This window comes from Protopterus annectens, chromosome 2.part0 (genome assembly GCF_019279795.1).
Source record: "Protopterus annectens isolate FY-2018-M chromosome 2.part0, PAN1.0, whole genome shotgun sequence".
Lineage (NCBI taxonomy): Eukaryota > Metazoa > Chordata > Ceratodontiformes > Protopteridae > Protopterus > Protopterus annectens.
The window spans coordinates 1,203,628,321-1,203,649,957 of record NC_056728.1 but is presented as its reverse complement, the minus strand read 5'-3'; the positions used below and the strand labels follow the sequence as shown (position 1 = coordinate 1,203,649,957).

Below are 21,637 nucleotides of genomic sequence, written 5' to 3'. Positions count from 1 at the left end.
CTGCAAGTAGTCCCCCCTCCCCACCTGTCTACAGCAGTCAACACAATTAGTGTTAATTACTTCAGTTTTAAAATAAAATGCCCCTTTTTAAAACAAAATAAGAGGAGCTACAGAATCCCTATATGTGACATGAAACTCCAACTCCTCATACCTTTCCAGGAAAAGATAGCTCTGAACTCTCAGAGGAGCAGAAAATATTAACAACTCACCTTCATTACTCCAGCTATGCACAACTGACAGTGACAAAAAGGAAGAGAGTTGATAGCAATCCTGTGTTTACTACCATTGTTGCATCTTGATCAAGTGTAAAATTATGTCCAGTTAGTGTTCCCCACAAGCTGCCCACAAGATGGCGACTGTAAACAACTGAAGTTTTTTATTTTTTGAAATCTCCAAGTCCCATGTCTCTGAGAATCCGACAAATAGTCAGGCACTGCCTCACAAAGCTGATGTCATCACACATGCCCCATACGCTGGTGATGCATAGTGACATCACCCATAAATTTAAAGTTGTATATAAAAAAATAATAATAATTGAAAATATCAGGAATTAAAGAGGCCACCAGGGAATAAGTAGCACCCCATTATTATGCCCGCAAAACTGGTAAATACAAAGGAATCTGGTGCAGTTGAGAGGCATGCTGAAAACCTAGGTTGTGATTGAAAAGGTGTTTGGACCAGTTATCAAACATAAAAGAAACTCTGCATCTTCATTTACTAATAAAGTTTTAATGCAGTTTGATCCCACTTATGATATTGTCCATAGAGACAAAATAATAGAAAAATGATGTTTACATAAAACCAAGTGCGACACAGTTTAACTAATATACATTTGCTTCTTTAGACTTTTAATTGAAAATCTAGGCAAATTCTTAACTTATTGTTTATTTGTCAGTCAGGTACATAGGATGGTTCAAAGGTCTCCACATTTACGACTTGAGCCATTACTGTAAGAACAAGGAGATGATATGCATGTGTAAACAACTAATATTTATATATTCCTTATATACCTTCCATCAATCTTTTAGTTGATAAGAAGTTAAAGTACAAAGTGTGTGCTATAAAAATACTACTGTGGTTCTGTGTATTAAATTAAAACAGTAGTCAACTAATTGAACAGATAAATCAATATAATCTGAAATTGTAAATAAAATGAGTGGGGCAGGAAAAGATGATAAAAGAATAGGGTGAAAGTGAAAGTCAGAAAGAATGAGAAAGTTGATGAGAAGAGAGAGGAAGCTGTCATATGGAGGCTGTCTCTGTACACAAAAATGATAGCTACATTAGTAATGCGTAAGCCTCAGGTATCTGACTGATTGTGATTAACAAACAAAATATTATAATGGCCACAGTAATGTTTTTATCTTGTTTTACACAGCCATACTGTACACCTGTAAATCAAATAAATAACTGTTTAACTGTGATCAAATGCCAGCTAAGGTCCACTACTTTCAATCAAAGAATAATTCCCTACTGAGAAGAAATAGTCACTTTATTTACTGTTTTACACCTCAGATGATTGTGATTAAATAAATAAATAAATAATAGCCACAATGTATTTCAGCTTATTTCACACAAACACACTGGCTCCTCAAAGCCAAGCTGTTGTCTGTTTAATTGTGATTAAATGACATTTGGGACACTCACTTTCATCCACAGACTACCTCGATACCCACCAATGAGAGCCACTTTATTTACAGTGTATGATATCCTCAGATGTCTAAATGTGCTAAGAATAAATACAGAGTTGCTACAGCAATGTATTTCACCTTGATGCAATCAAACACAGTCTATCCATGACATATCAAATATAACTACAAAACATTAATGGCCACAAGACTATATTTATACTTGTCAGAATACACTGCTTTAACAACAATCAAAGAAAAAAAAAAAAAAAAAAAAAAAAGATAATTCTTGTACCTATATGCCACACACTTTCATCATGCCACTTATTTTTCCTTCCAAGGTTTTCTCAAGTAATTTTAAATCCAGCTGAAACATAAATTCAAACAATCTAGCAAATGTCATTGTGGTGAAAACATTTCAAAAGCAAACTTCATGTTACTTAAGACCGAGGTGGAAAGTTTCAAAGCCCCCATGCTGAAGGATAACACTGTCCAAGCTGCAAAATCCTTTACTAATTCATTCTACGGGCAGCTACAAGAATGCATGGATCATGCCATCCCAAGCAAAACCAAGACTCACTCCTCCAAGAAAAGGAAACCAGTCTGGTAGACTCCTGCCTTAAACAAGTTATACAATAAAAGGAGGAAACTAGTACAGAAAAGAGTAAAATCCCAAGAAGGGAAGACATCCCTGATCAGTATCAGCAAGAAACTACAATCCCTCATAAAATCATCCAAGGCGAGCTTTGAAAGAAAAATTGCCAAGGACTCCAAAGATGACCACAAGGCATTCTTTAGCTATGTCAAGAATCTAAGTGGCAATGCTCAGATCTGCAAGGAGTTAGTGCAGAATGGCACAAAATACACTGAACCGACCGATATCGCCAACATCCTGGCAGACAGGTTCAGTGCAAACTTCACACCCCCAAAAGGGCCCATAACCATACCAGAAGAATGTAGAGTCCCTGAAATCACAGACACTCAGGTTAAAACAGCCCTCTCCAAAACCAAAAACACAGCATCAATGGGACCGGACAGTGTCCCAGGCTGCGTCCTACACCATATATACACATATATACACATATATACACCATATATACACATATATGTATAGATACCCATAGAGTGGTGCACAGCAATGGTTATTCTGCTCTACAATGGTGGAGCCACAACAGACCCCGGGAACTATCGCCCTATAAGCCTGACTAGCTTGGTCTGCAAGGCTATGGGGTGCATCATCATGGAACTCATTAACAGAGACATTAGGAACCTCCAAACACTGGACCCTACCCAGCTTGGCTTTGTTAAGGGCAGATCATGCCTACTAAACCTGGTGGACTTCTTTGAGACAGTTACCAAGGCTATAGACAAGGGAAAGGAGGTAAACACAGCCTACCTAGACGTCGCTAAGGCCTTCGACACCATTCCCCATTCTGGTATTATAGACAAGCTCACCAGCCTGAACATAAACCCCTATGTCACAAGATGGGTTGCCATCTGGCTCATGGACACAACCCACATGGTGAGAGTTGTGGGAGCTAGGTCCAACTCTAAACCAGTTACAAGTGGCGTTCCTCAGGGCTCAGTCCTAGGACCCCTTCTGTTCGGCATATACTTCTCAGAGGTACAGACAAGCACAGGAGGACTATGGCTGACCAAGTTCACAGATAATGCAAACTAGGGGCTATAATTTACTCTCCGGCTGACACAGACATCCTCCAAAAGGGTCTCACTGAGACAGATACCTGATGTCAAAATCATGGCCTCAGGTATATATTAGATCAGCGAACACTTAAGAAAGCGAACGCTGATTGATCAAACTTATGTAAGTGAAAGCTTAAAATATCAAAGCAGCAGAAACCCAAATTTTTTCCTAGGGAAAGAATTTGGCTATCCATTTCTGTTCCTTTGATATTTTCAGTGCTGTGGTGGAAAGTAACGGGTCGGCTTCAGGTAAGTGTGCAATTGTGTGGATGTGAGTGTTAGGGTGGGTTAGGTAAGTTAGGGTTAGGGCGTGGGTTAGGTATGTGTGCGATTGTGTGGACATGAGGGTTAGGCCGGGTTAGGTGAGTTAGGGTTAGGGAGCGGGTGAAGTGAGTGTGTGATAGTGACGGACCTTAGGGTTAGAGTTTGGGTTAAGCTAAGTGGATAGTTAGTGGTGCGAGTATAGTTTAGTGTAGGGTTAGGTGTCAGATTTTAGGTGTATGTGTGTAGATTGCTGTTTGTTTGGTGTGCTTGTGTTGTGTGTATGTGTTTTGGATCAGCGATTTTTTTCCCTAGGAAAAAAATTGCTGTTTTGTCAGTTCTAGATTGTAAGCTTTCGCTTACATAAGTTCGATCAATCAGTGTTCACTTTATTAAGCATTCGCTGATCTAATATAGACCCCATGGCCTCAAGCTAAATGCCAAAAAGTGTATAGTCATCCCCTTTGGAAAAAACAAAGTACCCACAAACTCCCACATAGATGGTAGTCCCCTAAATATGGAAGATGTAATAAGGGATCTGGGGACCCAAATAGATAGTGATCTCATCTTTGATAATCACATTGCCAAAGTGGTTAGAAAATCCTTCTACGTGGCCCACCTAATCACAAAAGGGTTCGCATCCAGATCAAAAGAGGTCATTGTGCCTCTCTACGCATCACTCATCAGACCCATCATGGACTACAACGCCCCATTTGGGATGTACCTTACAAGAAACCTGCAACAGCTGGAAAGACCACAGAAGACTTCCCATGCTTTGGAACAAGATCCCAATCTACATTAGGCAGAGCTGCTTGCTAACACTCTTCAAAAGAAACCTTGACGAGTGGCTGGGAAACAGAAAGTTTACCTCGGGGATCACTTCAGTAGCTCTGCTGGACAGAGGGACAGGGAACTAATCTAAGGGGGCGGTGAAAGCCAACACATTCTGGCTAGGCTTATAAATGCCTTTGGGCAGATAGCCTAGTACCCACCTATGAACCTATGAACCTATGGTTAAATTAATAACACTTGCACTGTTATTATTAATGTCACTGCAGCTTTGGACAGCAGTAGAATGACAGCATAATGATAATCAGATGTCTGGCTTGCTTCATTAAAAAGCCATATTTAAACCACTACCCATCCTCATTTTGCATGAAATATACACCATTGGGTGCCATAGCATGCATAAGAAACTATTTTTATTTAAAAAGGGGGTTGAAAACTATGTAATTTCACTGAAATACAATTTAAATTTCTTGATTCTCTCATGTTCATGTAATTTGCAGCAGATGTACCATTTGCAGTATAAAAAATAAATAAGCATTATGTTTCTAAGCAGACACATTCCCACTCATACCTTATAAGCATTGATGCCTCTGCTGGAAGACACAAGAAGTAAGAGAAAGAGAGACACACAGACAGAATGTGTACATCTAACAGATTCACATCTGTCTGTTTTATTTAAATTGCTAACTAGTGGCTCCTTGAATTTAGAAGTCGTCATGCTTTTTCTTTGACCATGTTGTGAGGATTGTCAGAGAGAGATTTCTCAGAGAAGAAAGAACTCTGTCAGCAAGTTTAAGATTATACATAGGTTGCAGGAGAATAACATTTTGCCTGTGTCTTAATCATTAACCTTGAGTAATTTCTCAAGTACTGAGCAATGAAGCAAATGGAGGATAGTATCCATGATATAGGATGGCATGAGTGAGGACAATTAAAAGACATTTCCATTCCTTATTTGGTAAGCAGTTTAACCAAACAAATGTGGAGTGCAGATAATTAGCAATAGGGGAAGAAGCGTAAGTTATATATCTTTTAGCAGGACAGGAAAGGAAGCAGTCATTCTACAAAAGGCAACAGTGGGGTTAGGGCTTGATATAATGGTTTAGGTGTTTACTTCACAGACAGAAGATACAAGGTTTGATTTTTACCATTGAGGGAAGCTAGAAAATGATATTTAATGGAAGATGGCTGCACAGGAAATTATGTCATCAGTAAAACACCCCTAAACGTTGATTCACTAGTCAGGAATCTAGGAACTCCTATAGACAGTAACCTAGCCTTCGAACAACATGTCTCCAAGGCAGTAAGAAAATCCTTCTGTGTTGCTCAACTTATAAATAAGGGCATGGCATTTAGGTTCAGAGAGGTCATCAGAGGTCATCATACTACTGTAAAAAGAAAAAGAAAATGAGTGGACTTCCACGGCTGATGCAACAACTCCACATACTTTAATGTCACATAAAAGCAAAAACAAACAGAGACCAAGTAAAAAGGTAAGCGCTTTCACAGTCTATACTATAACTGCTTCTTCAGACCTAATAAAAATGTCTCTCCTACTCTATATATACCAAATACCAATTAACTAATTAACTACACACCTAAAAGCATTATGCAATCTGTTTAATACTGCTTTTGTGAGGAGAAGAACAATACAAAAATAAAGCTACTCATAAATACATCATATATTTAGAAAACATCATATATAAAAAACATCATGTATAAAACATCATATAAAAGCAAGTCATATGTAAACATAGCAGCAATATCTCCAAATAAATACACCTAATGTTATATAAAACTCTAAGGTTCAGTGCTTAAGTTGTCGTGCCTTCAATAGTGGCTTTACAGAAACCCGATCCAGGGAAACACATTTTTTTCTGAGTTTACAATACATAGGTCGTGACTCCAGTTAATGCCATCAAATTCCCTTTCACAAATATAACTGGAAACTTTCTCTTATGATATTGAAAAGTGAGTGACAGTATCTGGCTTTATGATTTCAAAGTCAATGCCAGTGCTGGACAAAAAGTCTGAGAACAAGTAAAATATTCACTCTCCACTCTTAATGTGGACTTTCCAAGCACTCAACTTTGTTTCAGTCATTTATTTTGTTATACATGGCTACTATGTTTTTCGATTAGTGGCTTTCAATGGCAAACTTAAACAAAAAATATGAACAAGATAAGTGGATCTTGAAGATCACCAGTAATATTAGGTTTTGATGTGAAAAAATATATCGGTCTTCCCTAAATGTGTGAGTCATCAGGAGATGCCCAGGTATAGGTCTTCACTATCCAGTACCATCTTACATTAAATATTATTTATATTACAAACTTAACATCGTTCCCCAAATTAAAGTTTGATGTTTCTTAAGAAAATATTATTGCAGTACAGACCGTAGAGAAAAAGAGTACATACTGAGAACAGGGCAATGTTTAGAAAAACAATGAATCTACAAGTAAGGGCTGCAGATTCATTTTATTTACCATCTCAAGTAATTTACTTTTACTGCACTATAAATCTGAACATCAGCATTTCAGTAAGCAGTTTGTAAAATGAGTGCGTCTACCTCTCAACCTCTTAGAGCAAAAAATCTGGACAAAGCCTAAAATGATGGGGGGACAAATAGGGACAGATTTTAAATATTGCTGTTACAAACATAGAAAGTTGATAGAATAATAGGTTTTGCATTAGCATGGATTTTCTGAAGGATGTAAAGTCAACTCAAATGCTTGTCATTATTTAATGACTTCAGTCCTTAGCTATTTGCCAGAAAGGTACAGATTTTAAGAGGAACACACCAAAAATATGAGACAAAAATCTGGACATTCTGTGAAAATCTGTACAGTTGAGAGGCACTGCAGCATTACAGCACAATGTCAAGTTAACTGTGTTTATTTATTTATGTTTGTTGATCGGGAGGTACCTCTGGGCAGAGCCCATTTACAGTACAGGCCTGGGGATATAACTCCAGACATTCAACTGTTATGTGCAAAAAGTCTACAGTACAAACATAATTTTCTACAAACATAGACATGAGGATATACATAGGAGGATACGGGGAGTGCTGACATAATGAAGAAATCAGCTCCATATGTTAGCAGTAAGTAAACAGTAGATGATGAAAATTGTATATGCTGTATTTACCCAAAGTCTTGCTGTTTATTACATTTCTATGGTAATATTATCTGGGTAAAATAAGATCAGTAGTGTCTGTGGATAGCTCACAAATGTCCTTTGTTTTGCAGGAAGACCCTGATTTTGCCACTTAATTTTTGCCCAGCCCCTCATATTTTTTTTTAATTTTCTTGTAAATCACTGAAGATTACAGTCAGTCAGTCAGTAAAGCCAGACTTTAGAGTACATTACGTCTTATTTAATTGAAAGTATGCGCTGATGGAAAATTTGTTGTTCTCTTAGCTTTGTAAGTGAATTTGAGTAATGTTTAAAAATTGTCTCTGACTTTGGGCGTCTATTCCTCATCTTTTTTGGATTTGTCTTCATTTCTTAAACAAAGAAGGTGAGTAAATGTACATATTGTTACAACAAATCAGTGTTAATTAATTACACTGATGTGTGTAGTGAATATCTGAGGTAGCAGATGTAAATATGTTCTTCTGATTTATAAAGGCAATGAAATGCCAATATACATGGTAAAGTTGAAAACAGAAGGGTAGGGATACAGGGTAAATATTAGAGTGGCAGGAAACTATTCCAGGTACAGTTTGTTGGTTGTTAGAGAAGATGTAAGCTAAGCTAGGAGATGCTCACGTCAACTACTATAGTACACAGTAGACAGCTCATATGAAATAGGAAACTGAGCATGTGTGTGTGTGTGTGTGTGTGTGTGTGTGTGTGTGTGTGTGTGTGTGTGCACGTGTGTGTGTGTGTGTGTGTGTGTGTGTGTGTGTGTGTGTGTGTGTGTGTCTGTGTGTGTGTGTGCACATGTGTGTGTGTGTGTGGGGGTGTCTGTATCTGTATATGTATTTGGGGTGGGGACTGAATATGGATGAATCCCCTCTTTTGCCGACATATCTTTAGTCAACAAAATTTAGTCAGCTACACAGATGGTGGACCAGTGTGTGAGATCGACAGTGCCCAGGTAGGGGAATGTGCACCCCTTCCTTGGGATTGTGTGTATGTGTGTTTTTGTATATATATTTATATATATTATTTTTTATCATTATTATTTTCAGTTTGTTTACCAGGAAAGTCCATTGGGCCAAAAATGAGCCCATTTTCAATGGAGGCCCGGGGAGAAAAGCTCCAAATATGGTTGTCAACAAAAATCACAGTGCATTCAAATGAAGTTGCACAATAAATCAACAGAAAGTCAATATACAGTTTACAATAAAAATCAGCAATAAGACCATTCTAAAATGCTGTCATGATAAAGAGTCAAAAAGTTTGAAATTTATACATTTATGATAATGAAAAACAAGGCAATAGCAAAGTGGATGAGAAAAACTTTGAGAGGACTGTTGTTGTGGAGTATTCTTAGATCATAGACAAATAACATCAGTAGTTGACAAAGGAAATACAAGCTGGAGTGTAGTTTTATAGGGCAGAAATAGGGAAATAATAGAGAAGGTGTGCCACGTGGGGTGGGAACAGGAGCATTCCCAGTGGGAAGGGAGGTGAAAGTGGAGTAAGTTCTTAAAGCAGGAGAGGTTATGGGTTGTATGAATGAGTGGGGGAAGGGAATTCCATAGATGTGCTAGTGTGTAAGATAGTAGAAGTGTCCCTGGAGTTTGTGTGGGCTTGTGTACTTCCCGGAGATTCTGGTTGCTAGACCTAAATAGTCTGAAGGGCTGGTATATTTGGAGGGTGGAGGAGAGTGAGTGATATATCTATCTATATATATATATATATATATATATATATATATATATATATATCTATATATATATATATATATATATCTATATGTATATATATATATATATATATATATATATATATATATATATAGTTACACACACACACATATATATATATATATATTATATATATGTAATATCTATCTATATATATATATATATATATTATATATATATATTTATATATATATATATATATATATATATATTTATATATATATATATATATATATATATATATATATATTTATATATATATGTATGTATATTTATATATATATATATTTAAATATATATATATATATATATATATATATATATATATTTATATATATACATATATGGAGACAGAGAGGGATACACTAAACCAAAGAGTAAAATAACTCCTTAAGGACATAACAGTATTTCAACTACATGTTTTCTACAGACCCATGACATTTTACTTTTTAAGTGTTAATGAGTACATTCAAGCTGATAAAGCTGGACCCTGCTAATGGTACCCATGCATGTTTCAGACTTTGTTATGACCTCATCAGTATGGCATAAGTGGATTTTATGGCTAAACTTTAGAAACACAGACCTTAAAATCAAGCCTGATTTAGCATTCAGGTGGCTGCAAAATATCTCAAATAGCATTCAGACCAAAGGGTAAAAAGGCCATACAAACTGTTGAGGAAAAACTGCAAGAAAGGTCCAGTGAAAATATAGTCATCACTGTGTAATACCTTAAACCTTGTACAGTGAAGGTTGATGGGATGTATACAAAGGAAATAATACTACATGGTTTCTAAATGCCCATGATGTTTTATTTTTCAAGTCTTCATGGGTGCAGTCAGTCCAATAAAGCCAAACTCTGCTAGCTGTAGTCATATATGTTTTTGCCTTTTATATGACCTCATCAGTACAGCATAAGTGGATTATATGGCTATACTTAAGAAACACAAATATTAAAATCAAGCCTGAAGTCTATAAACATTAGGGTGGATGCATATATCCCACACACGACCACCACTACATGAGGTTTAAGACATTGCTCAGTGTTGACTCTAGCCTGGCTGGGATTTTTTTTGCAGTTTTTACTAAAAGATTTGTCTATGTGACCTTTTCAGCCTTTGGTTTGTATGTTATTTTGGATAGCAGTTTTACCATGCTGTCTGTAATATTAATTTACATCTATTTTTCCTTGGCCTTCTCTATAATTCCTTGAGCATCAGTAGTACTTTAACAAAAGATGAACCGTATAATACCCAGAGCTGTTTCCCGTATAAAATTATTGTCAGTATAGTTTCTAAATACGCACTGGAAATGTCTTACTTGTTTTGGGAGATCTCTTCCTTCTTCAAGTTGGTGTGCTCACGTTGTTAGTATACTTAAGTTCAGTGGCTTTCAGGAAGTTCGCATTTCATAGCAGAACCTTTTACCATTCTATGCATTTATTAATTTCAAACCACAGTTTTTGCCACAAATTTTCAGTTATAATTCAGTCATTTCTTTAATGTTCTATATTACATGTAAAAGCCTGAAATGTTTTTGATAATGTAGTATTTTTAAGTTGGTTTCTTAAAACAGTGGACATGTGTAAAACAGGTCTTAGACCTCTCTGCTGAAAACATGTAAAGCCTGTATGTATTTTGGTTGATTATAAAGTAACATTCCCTTCTAGGAAAAAAATATTTTCTGCTGATGGCTGTGCCAGATTTGTATGTATTAACCTTAAAGCTGCTATACTACCCTTATCTGCCTCTGTTTGCCTGTATGTATGTCTCTGTTATTGTAAATGTTTGGGCAGGAGAAATAAAAAATCGTCTGTAATTAACATGCCATCCTTTGACTCAAAAATTAAATAGGCGTGTTACATGCATACTTCTCTTCCTTTTGCCCTTTTTGGCTGCAGTATTGTGTTGCATAACCTTAAAATTAACCTTGTGTGCTTATTTTAAAGCTAAACTATAGCTGTTGTACATATGCAGACTCCTTTGAATGCTATTCAAGGACATTTAAGTAAATGATCTCTCAATGCATGTGTAAATGCTATTAGCTATCATGTCATAAGCCAGTGTTGCCCAGTTGTTTTGAATTAATAATAGGCCTGTTGTTTTAATTATATTTCCAAGTATAATGAAAAAAAAATCTGTTTCATGGTATAATTCAGAGTAGCGTTACAGTATTTCCAGACTCACTGTCATTTTCACAGCTTAAACATATTTTTATTATGTGTAGTTGCAGTTTTAATGTAGTCATTATTTTTGATGTAGTCTAATTTAGACATTCATATACCAAATTAAAAGTTATAATTTGTCATCATTTCTGTGTTCTTACTAAACATATCAGAACATTGTTCTGATTTGTGCTTCCTGTTTCGAATACATATTTAGTAATATAGCTAAGATTACATACCTCATGTTAGGTACTCCCAATAGGGAGGTACCTTATATTTACTTGAGTAAGTCATAACTTGAAGTTCCAAAATTTGCTATGTTTTTTGGTTTGACAAATAGCTAACCTGTAGTTTTTTGGGTTAACTAAGATTTGTATGTCCTTTGATACGCATTAACTGCTTTCAATCTTCTTTGTATTTGACGAGTTGCATGACACTGAATCTGTGTTACAGAATAAGTAAATTCTTTGGATTTTATTTTACATTGCATATTGCCAAGGATCTTTAGCTGTTAGCTCAGTTGTATGACACTAATCTATGTAATTTTAATATACAAACTCTATGGATTTCATTTTACTTTTCATATTGCTAGGGATCTTTAGCTGTTACCTCATGAAAGTAGATCTAATTTGTTTCAATGGAAATATATGTCTTCGGAAAATACTGTTTATCTGATTGTAAACACAGCAATGGCTTTATCCCTGAAAGCCACTTCCAACAAACAGGTGGTGGTGTTGACCTTTCTCCACTGTTATAAGACAGTGGAGTTGTAATATATAATTTATAGGACCGTGGTGGTCTGTCCACTGCACAGGAGGTAAATGGGGGCTTGTACCTGTGCAAAAAAAATTTAAAACACTGTTCACTGAAAGTGGCTTTCAGTGATTTTGTTTCTGTTTTCACAGTTGGACAAAAAGCATTTGACCAATATTCGTGAATCTATTTCAGTGGGCTGTCCGCATACACAAAGACTAATTTTTTATTGTGATTGTGACTTTTGTTTTATTAATATTTATTTAAGCAGATTTTCCACAAGCTTTTGAAATTTAATGATGACATTTTTAACATAAAATAATTAGACAATACAGTTCAGATGTTAAGGAGACAAAGATGTATGTACTTGTGAAAAATGTAAAATAAAAATGTTTGGCAGACAGATGGCATTAAAAATAATTGCTATTAGCTAGTTGGTTCTAACATTCTACATATTGAAGATGACTGGAGTCTGCCTGCCTTTAAGTTGCAAATATCTTTCAGGCAACCTCCATAGCATGAGTTCACTGATGCTCAAAGCAGACAGTCTCTCTCTTCTCAGGTGCAATCCAAAAGGATTCTATGAGAAAGTATATACTCCAGCTGAATTAATGTACTGAACAGCTGCACTGGGAATTTTAAGGGAGAGTCATATTTAAATGTAGACATTATAGAAATGTATCTATGATTAAGACCACACAGAAGAATTCAATTAACACATGCATTTTAGACACGTCCTCCTTTGTCTGTTAATTAATGAAGTCGGCTCTACTTTGTATACAGGGACAGAATTTAAAATTCAGATATCCTACCCCAAAGCAAATTAGGAAACTCCAATCCCAAAGCTGGTGTTTGTGTTTCATCCTCCATAGGTGCAGACATTTTGAATAAATTTACACCCTCTCTAGGTTGCTGTTTGCTACTGTTCTCCTCATTCTTCACTTCTAACCTCATTGCATGACATCCTCCCCCTTGTTTTCTTTGGAAAGACTGAAGCAGCTTATTAGTTCAATATCTCTGTTTTTTTTTCTTAATCTTTTGTGATATCCTTAAACTCTTTGATCGGCCTAGCCAGGATTATCCCTTTCTTCATTTCTTTTTTTTGTTATGAACATAAAAGTCCTTTCATTGTCTGTGCCTTGTGCTGGCACGCTTTCAGTTTTAATATTTTCACCCTTACTCTCTTTATTTCCTTTTACTAGCCTCCTTGTACCGTACCTCCCCTCCCCACCCCAAAAAGCCCTTCCCACATCTTACAGGCCCTATGTTTTGCCTTTTTTGCTAGTCTTTTATTCCTGTATTTCAACATTGGCTGTTGTCTCTTTTTGCATTTTACTTCTTACAACTGTCTAACCCTGACCCATTTGCATAGCTTGTTTCATATTTAAATTTGCTCCCAGCATAGCAAAGTCCACTCTTCTAAAATCCCACATTTTTATCTTTTGACTTTTTGCTTTTAGCTTTACCTCTAATTTAGACTACACAGTGGCATTGCTGCTGTTGTCTAACAGTGCCTTCACCTAGACATCCATGGCATTCTTTGCATTTATTAAGACTGTGTCCAGAATACTGTCCCTCGGTCAACTCCTACTCAGTTTTTACCCTTGATTTCACAGTCTGTTGGTCTGCTTTTTGCAGATTCAGAATGGACATAAATATTGTCCTTTTTCGGCTGGCCCACTCATGTATTCATTACTCTAGATTCTGACCCTCCTCTCTTGTGTCTCTTGGATGATTCATTAAATTGGTTCATCTGTTGTCTTTGTTCTTTTGCTTTAGCTAATAGATCACTTAAGCAGACTTCTAACACTGGCTTCTCCTTTTGTCCATTTCTTCTTTGGTGATTTGTATCCTCTCAAACCTTGCATCAGATGCATTTCTTTATGTAGATCATTACTGGTCCATGCTTCTGTAATAGCAGTAGTATTCACCCTCCCCTCCTCCATCAATGCTTATAGCTACCCAGACTTCCTACCCACACACTCTGCATTTCAGAAAAAAAAATAGCCAGCCATGGTGTGAGTCATGGTCTTTTTGTTCCTGCACCATGTTCTGTATCTCTTCTGTGCCTATATCTGCTACATAAGTAAATATGGCATCTTATGCTTCTCTCATTCTTCCTCCACTTCCATTTTAGTTTGAAGGCACAGTCATTGAGATGAACCTTTCAACCTAACACAAATCTCAGCTGTCCTCCTTGGGTGAATTATTTCTGTCAGGACCTCCCCTCCAGTCATTCTACCAGTCCTAAATATTTCCTGTTCTATGCATTGTCATAGCCAGTCATCTCCTCATCCATGCTTCCACTTCTGCACTCCTTGCTGGAATTAGCAACACTTTTGAGCATGTTGCCTTCAGCCTCCTCTACTTGCATCTGTTTGCCTCCCCCTGCCCATGCTTGCTGTCACTGCAGCTGTCTTGTCTGAGTGAAAATAATGGTGCTTGCACAAACCACAACATGCATCCATCCCTACCCTTTGGAATCACCTTACTCATCCCTTGCCACATTTATTCATTCTAAATCCTAACTGGTTTCACTGAAATCTGGTCCTAACTTAGTTTTATGCCTAGACATCTGATCCTCCTTATGACTACTTGCATTTTGTATTTCACAATGGAATTCCTGTCCTTGTTCTTCCTCTTGTGCCTCTATGTCTTTCTTTCTCCCTTTTTGTGTCACTTCCCTGCCTGTACTCCTTTGACAGCTGCTACCCACATTCTCTTTTCATTCACATCCCCTAAACTTTCCCTGCCTCATCCTGTTTACACACATGTGGTTGCCTCCTTCTCTTCAGTCACACTTTTGCCCTCTCATGAGTGATTAAACTGTCCACTAGTATCCCTAGCTGTCATATTCTAAAAGGAAGCTGCCCCCCGAATCTCCTGCACATCCCACATCTTCTTTCTTTGCAGAGCTCCTTGAGTCAATAAGCTACACCACATTATAAGCTTCTCACAATAACTTCCTTCAGTCGTCATGTAGACTGTGTGATGGTCTTTTCATGTACCTTTCACAGTAGTTTTAAGTTTTCATTTTTATATTTCTATTGTCTATCTGTCTATCCATATCATCTATATTTATACACACAAACTGAAAAATAGATAAATACATGCATAGATTATATGTGTGCATACGTGTGTGTGTGTGTGTGTGTGTGTGTGTGTGTGTGTGTGTGTGTGTGTGTGTATATATATATATATATATAATATATATAAATATACACACACACATACATATTTTATAAATATATATATGCATATATAAACACACACACACACACACACATATATATATATATATATATATATATATATATATACATACACACACACACACACACACACACACACACACACACACACACACACATAGTGGATATAAAAAGTGTACACACCCCTGTTAAAATGCCAGGTTTTTGTGATATAAAAAAATTAGACCACAAGAAATAATTTCAAAACTTTTCCCACCTTGAATGTGACCTGTCACCTGTAACCTGTACAATTCAGTTGAAAAACAAATAAATCTGTTAGGGGAAAAATATAAAAAATAAAAAATGTACAATAAGCTAGTTGAATAAGTGTGCACACCCTTAAACTAATAGTTTGATGAAGCACCTTTTGATTTAATTACAGCATTCAGTCTTCTCGGGCAGGAGTCAATCAGCATGGCACATCTTGATTTGCCAGTATTTGCCCACTCTTCCTTGCAAAAGTGCTCCAAATCTGTAACATTGTGAGGGCATCTTTTGTTGATTTGGATGTATGCTTGGGGTCATTGTCGTGTTGAAATGTGAAATTCCTCTTCATCTTTATCTTTCTAGCAGACGCCTGAAGCTTTTGGGCCAGAAGTGACTGGTATTTGGAACTGTTCATAATTCCCTCCACCTTGACTAAAGCCCCAGTTCCAGCCCAAGAAAAGCAACCCCAAAGCATATTACTGCCACCATCATGCTTTACTGTGGGAATGGTGTTCTTTTGATGATGTGAAGTATTGTTTTTGCGCCAAACAAAAGAATTACTTCATCAGAAGAAAATTAAAGTTTTGGAATGGCCCAGCCGGAGCCCAGACCTAAATCCAATAGAAAATCTGTGGGGTGACCTGAAGAGGCCTGTGCCCAAGAGATGCCCTTGAAATCTGACAAATTTGGAGCACTTTTGCAAGGAAGAGTAGGCAAATATTGCCAAGTCAAGATGTGCCATGCTGATAGACTCCTACCCAAGAAGACTGAATGCTGTAATTAAATCAAAAGGTGCTTCAACAAGGCATGTGTGCACACTTACACAACCAGCTTATTGTGTGTTTTTTATGTTTTTATATTTTTTCCCCTAACAGATTTGTTTGTCTTTCAATTGAATTGTACAGGTTGTAGGTCACATTAAAGGTGGGAAAAGTTTTGAAATGATTTATTGTGGTCTCATTTTTTTTATATCACAAAAACCTGGCATTTTAACAGGGGTGTGAACACTTTTTATATGCACTATATATATATATATATATATATATATATATATATATGTATATATATATATATATATATATATATATATATATATGTATATATTCTATCTATATATGTATGTATATATTCTATCTATATATTTATAGCTAGAAAATGGGTTTAGTGCTTTAGTTTTAGCAGATGAACAAAGAGTGAGTGAGAACTTAAAGCTATGACAAAGAGAGTAACTGAAGGTTAATCAATCTAAGGAGAAATTATTTCCTATATTGATACTGTACTACCATCTACTACAAACAAGTAAGATAACACTTGAAGGGGTTGCAAATTCAGTTTTACATGAGGACAGGTAAAGCAGGAATCATTGGCTTAAGAAAACAACAGGGACAGGGTGGTTTAGGTAGGGAGAATCAAAAATAGTTAAAGATCAATCTTACCTGGCAGCACTCACAATTAAACTTAAACATGTTCTTCTTACCTAAAGTAACAATATTATTTCTAAGCTCATCTACTCATTTGACATACAACTAATTGTACAGACTCAAAGCGGTGTTAACAGTTAGCAATGTGCACTTGCACTGTATGGTTCAAGGGGTTAAGCTGATGCTCAGACATGTTATAGTGAGAGAGTTAAAAAAAATTCTAGTAATAGTGTAATTGGTGAAAGGTTCATTCATGTAGCTGTGGCAAATCAGAGTTCTGCCAGGCAATAAGCCACTGCAGAACGTTTAAGAAGTATTTTTTAAAGGGACTTTGCAAAGTCACAAAGGATGTTGTTGAGCATGTAGTAATGTGTCTTATGAGTTCAGTATAAACAAGGTATAGTCATACATGCAGGTGATACACATTACTAATCGAACATTTTACATATTATTCTACAACTGTCTAAATTGAAGAATTGAGAATCTGTACAAAAAGTGACAGAAAAGTGCAAGTTGTTAACAGTTGTAGTCATGAGTGGTTAACAGGATAGTGTCGTCAGTGCACCAAGATAGTTTAATGTCTAAAGATGATAATGTCACCATTCCTACACAATTTTAACATGCAGTCTTGTGTGATTTATGAATCATACTTTGGTATACCAAGTGCAATGAAAAACTACATGATGTACTTTATTGGCCAAAGATGCCTGAACAGCGTGAACAGATGCTTCAGAGATCTGAAGTCTGTAATACTTTTCAGAATAAAGACAAGAAAAGGTACTGTTATCAAATGAAATGAGATCATCCCCATACATTCCAACTGCTATGATATAGGCATAGCTCTGTAAAATGGCCCCACAGATTTACATCAGCTCCTCTTAGATTTATTATTTTCATCCTAATTCCAGGAATGTTTAACAGTATACATTGCTAAGTAAGCCAAAGCCAAACTGCCAACTCTTTTTTCTTTGTTATTGGTAGTTCCAGAGGATCATTATCATGCACACGCACACACTTGTTACAGAAGGCATCTTTACTTGCATTTGTGTTTATAGACAAGAAGTGTAGTGAAAAGAAGGACATAATATAATGGAGTTATTTATTAAAGATAAGTTATATATATTTAAATATCTTCAGTATGTAATATTAATAGTCTCCATTTGACACTGGGTGAAGCTAGACTTATTAATTTCTGATGAAGTTTTCCTCTAAGGTTTTACCCACTTAGGACAGTCATGTGTAAAGTGTGCTTCACACTTTATAAGCATGTGATTATTAATACAAAAAAACAGTTGTAAAATGAAGTTGTTATAACAGTCTGCCAGTTGGGTGAACAGTTCAAAGTAGGCTGACTGGAAGTGAGTAACAGTGTGCATGATAGGTCAGTCATCTGTGTTACAGAATGCAATATAAAACAAACCTACACAAAACCCACTTCTATTGCTGTAAGCAATCAAATGGATTTCAATTGTTTCCTTAGAGATATAAAAATAAAAAAAGTTAATTAAGGAACTCTGCAGTGTGTCTGGACCTAATAAGCCAGCTCCCAAGTGTAGACACTACAATTTGAAACTTGTCATACAAACTCTCCTCACTGTCATTAGACATACGTTCCTTAGATTGGTCTCATAAAAACAAAGTCATGAAAATGCAGCACTCACAGAAAATAATGTATTGACTGATTTTTCACTAAAGCAAAATTTGAGTGTGGCAATGCTGTGCTCTCTATCTTAGCACTACCCTTATAGTAAAAACCTGCCCACTGCAATACTGTTGCAATTTGTTTTCAGCTGAATCCTGGTTGAACCTGATTGAAAATGCTCTGAACAAATGTCATGCAGTTTGCATATTCTCATATTGCTGTGTTATGTTATTTAATTTTTGCTCAGTACATTATTCTTTGATGATAACCCCCTGATCACTGTACTTAAGTTCCTGTTCCAGAATAATGGAATTGTAAAAAATATGAGGTAGTGGGGACTTGTGGTCATTTATGCCTAGATAGTACACCCCCTAGACCTTAGCTCCTCCCCCAAGACCTTACCTTCTTGTTCAAGGAGCAACAACATGCCAGTCATACAGAGAATGAATTTGTGGATACCCATTTAGTTGTCTAAATCCTTTTTGAAGGAAAATAATATATTGGATTGCTTAAAGTAGAGTTGAAGTTTGTTCCAGCTGGAATGTTATTTTTAATGATCTGCCTAATAAGGGAGGTATAGAGGAGGAATGACTAGCACGGAACTGACTTCTTTTTGGATCTTTAATTCATTACGTAGGGCTCAAACCTGAGTTGATGGCACCTAGAGAGAGACAGAAGGAATTAAAAGCTCTTTAAATTTTTAGGTTATACCTTTGAGAATTAACTGTCTAAAAAAAATGCATTTCTTTACTATCATACTTGCAAATCAAAGAATAATCCATTATTGATGAAAGTGCCTAGATCTCTAATGACTGTATCAATCTTCTGTATGGCGGTCAGTTCCATTTACATAATAGTTTTCCAGAAAATTCTGCTTCCCAAATGCAAGTGCACTACTTTTTTGCCTCAAGTCTAAGGCCTTGGCCAAAATACCTGATGCTGACTCTATGTAGACCTTTTAGGAGAATATGAATCTGTGGAGAGGAATCAGTAATAACACCCAACTTCCAGTCATCACCCTACTTGATCAACTGAAAATCATGGACATCTATCTTTCCACTGAAGAAAGAAACCCAGTACACAAATCTTAGGGACTTCCACTAGTGACTGATCTGTTAGATGGGAAGGTGTCACCAGCTCTTACCCTGTTTGTGTGATGAGAAAGCCAGTTAACAATAAATCAAGTAATACAGGAGAATTCAAGCTAGTAAGTTTATCAACAGCGCCTACTTGGAGAATCATATCAAATGTCTTAGCGGTGTCAAGACAAGCAGCATAGACAGAATGATCCCCATAACTGCAAACAATCACCTCCTCAAAGAAATTAACAAAGTTAAGTAAACAAGACTCATCTTTCCCCAAACCATACTGACTATGAGCAAATGTTTTTAATTTCCCAATTCTACTGATAATAAGTCTGTGTAAGAGCCACATCTCAGGCACATACTGTGTAGAGATGCTGAGATTATAAAGCTTTCGGAGGACTTCAGCCATAACTTACTTTATGCTAATAGCAGGTTAGCTTGGTGTATTTTCTGGGCCCACTGAGTTGTTATTTTAGCATAGGTGATAACTTCCACAATCTCAGCTATAGTCATAATGGGAGGATGTGTATTAAAAGTGTCAAGGGGGACATTGGGGAATGATGGAGGGAAGCAATTTTAGTTAAATTTGTCAGCCAGGCTGTTTTCTATGGCTTTAATATCAGATAAGTAGAACTTCTCACTTCTGAGTTTGGTGCAGTATTTGACACATTAAATACCCACAGGTTCATAGGTATATTCTAGACTAATGACCACCAGGGCCTCTATAAGCCTAGCCGTGCAATCTAACCCAATTGTATCCCTGTGTATCATGGGCATTTATCAAGAGGTGGTATGTTAGCTTGGAAGTTTCTAGAGATTAGGGGGGCGTATGTTGGTTTGGGCATTGCTGTCTGCCTCTGTCTATAAGAGAGATAGGAGCCATACCTGGGATGAATTTTCTATATCCCATCCATTAGTCACAGTTACAGTAAAATAGGGGTAAAGATGGACTCTGCTTCACATGGATGCAGAGCCTTTTTCAGAACATTGGGATCCTGTGGTACACATATCTGTCTGGCGAACATGTCTCATTTATGTCACAAGCAAAATTTAAATCCTTGGATCTATTAGTTTGGCTGCTGTGCATTTTGCTGATGTGCAAAAGGTCCTTCAAAGCTTGATACGATAATAGTTTGTAAGTCAGGCATAGATTACGTCTCAGTAACCTGCAGGAGACTGAGTATAGAGACAGAGCTTCAGGGTGATCCATACAGGACAATGGGTGTATACCCTGGATTGTCCTAGTAATGAACCTTTGTTGGTGTTCCAACTGTTGCATATGTCTGGTGTAGTACATACCGAAGGGGGTATTATACTGAATGACAGGTCTGATAAGGGCTAAATAAAGTGGTACTGTGACTTCTTTGGACCTGGATGCCATGCCCTGAATTATAAGTTGGGTGACATAGAATGATTTTCTTACTACCTTGGCCCCAAGTTGCTAAAAGGCCAGATTACTGTCTACATATATTCCCAGGTTCCTGACTACAGGGTCAGCTCTTAGGAGTGTCTTATTACTGGAGTAATTTGCCTGGGTGGAAGGTTTCTAAAAAGATACTGTAATGCATTTCTTGGCATTGAGTTTTAATCCTGTACTGTGACATGAGTCATTTGTCTGTGTTAGACCCTTTTGTAAGATGCTTGTGTCATGGGGGGAATCTAGCATAGCTCCTGTCTGCAGTCATCTGTGAATTTGGTCAGCCAAATCTTCTTGACATAAGGCCTTACCTCTGAGAAGTAGATGCCAGATAGGAGCTGTCCCAGCACAGACCCCTGAGGTACCCTGCTGGTGACAGGTCTCTTAGTGGAGGTGGAATCACCATTCTTGACATCCTGGGTCTTGTCTGTGAGCCAGATG

General features: G+C 36.8%; 1 protein-coding gene across 1 annotated transcript in view; it reads left to right on the top strand.

Annotated features, from left to right (window-relative positions):
- The window catches only part of CCSER1 (coiled-coil serine rich protein 1), a 2,683,941-nt gene that overhangs the window by 111,973 nt on the left and 2,550,331 nt on the right, over positions 1-21,637 (top strand). The gene's annotated exons all lie outside the window — the stretch shown is intronic.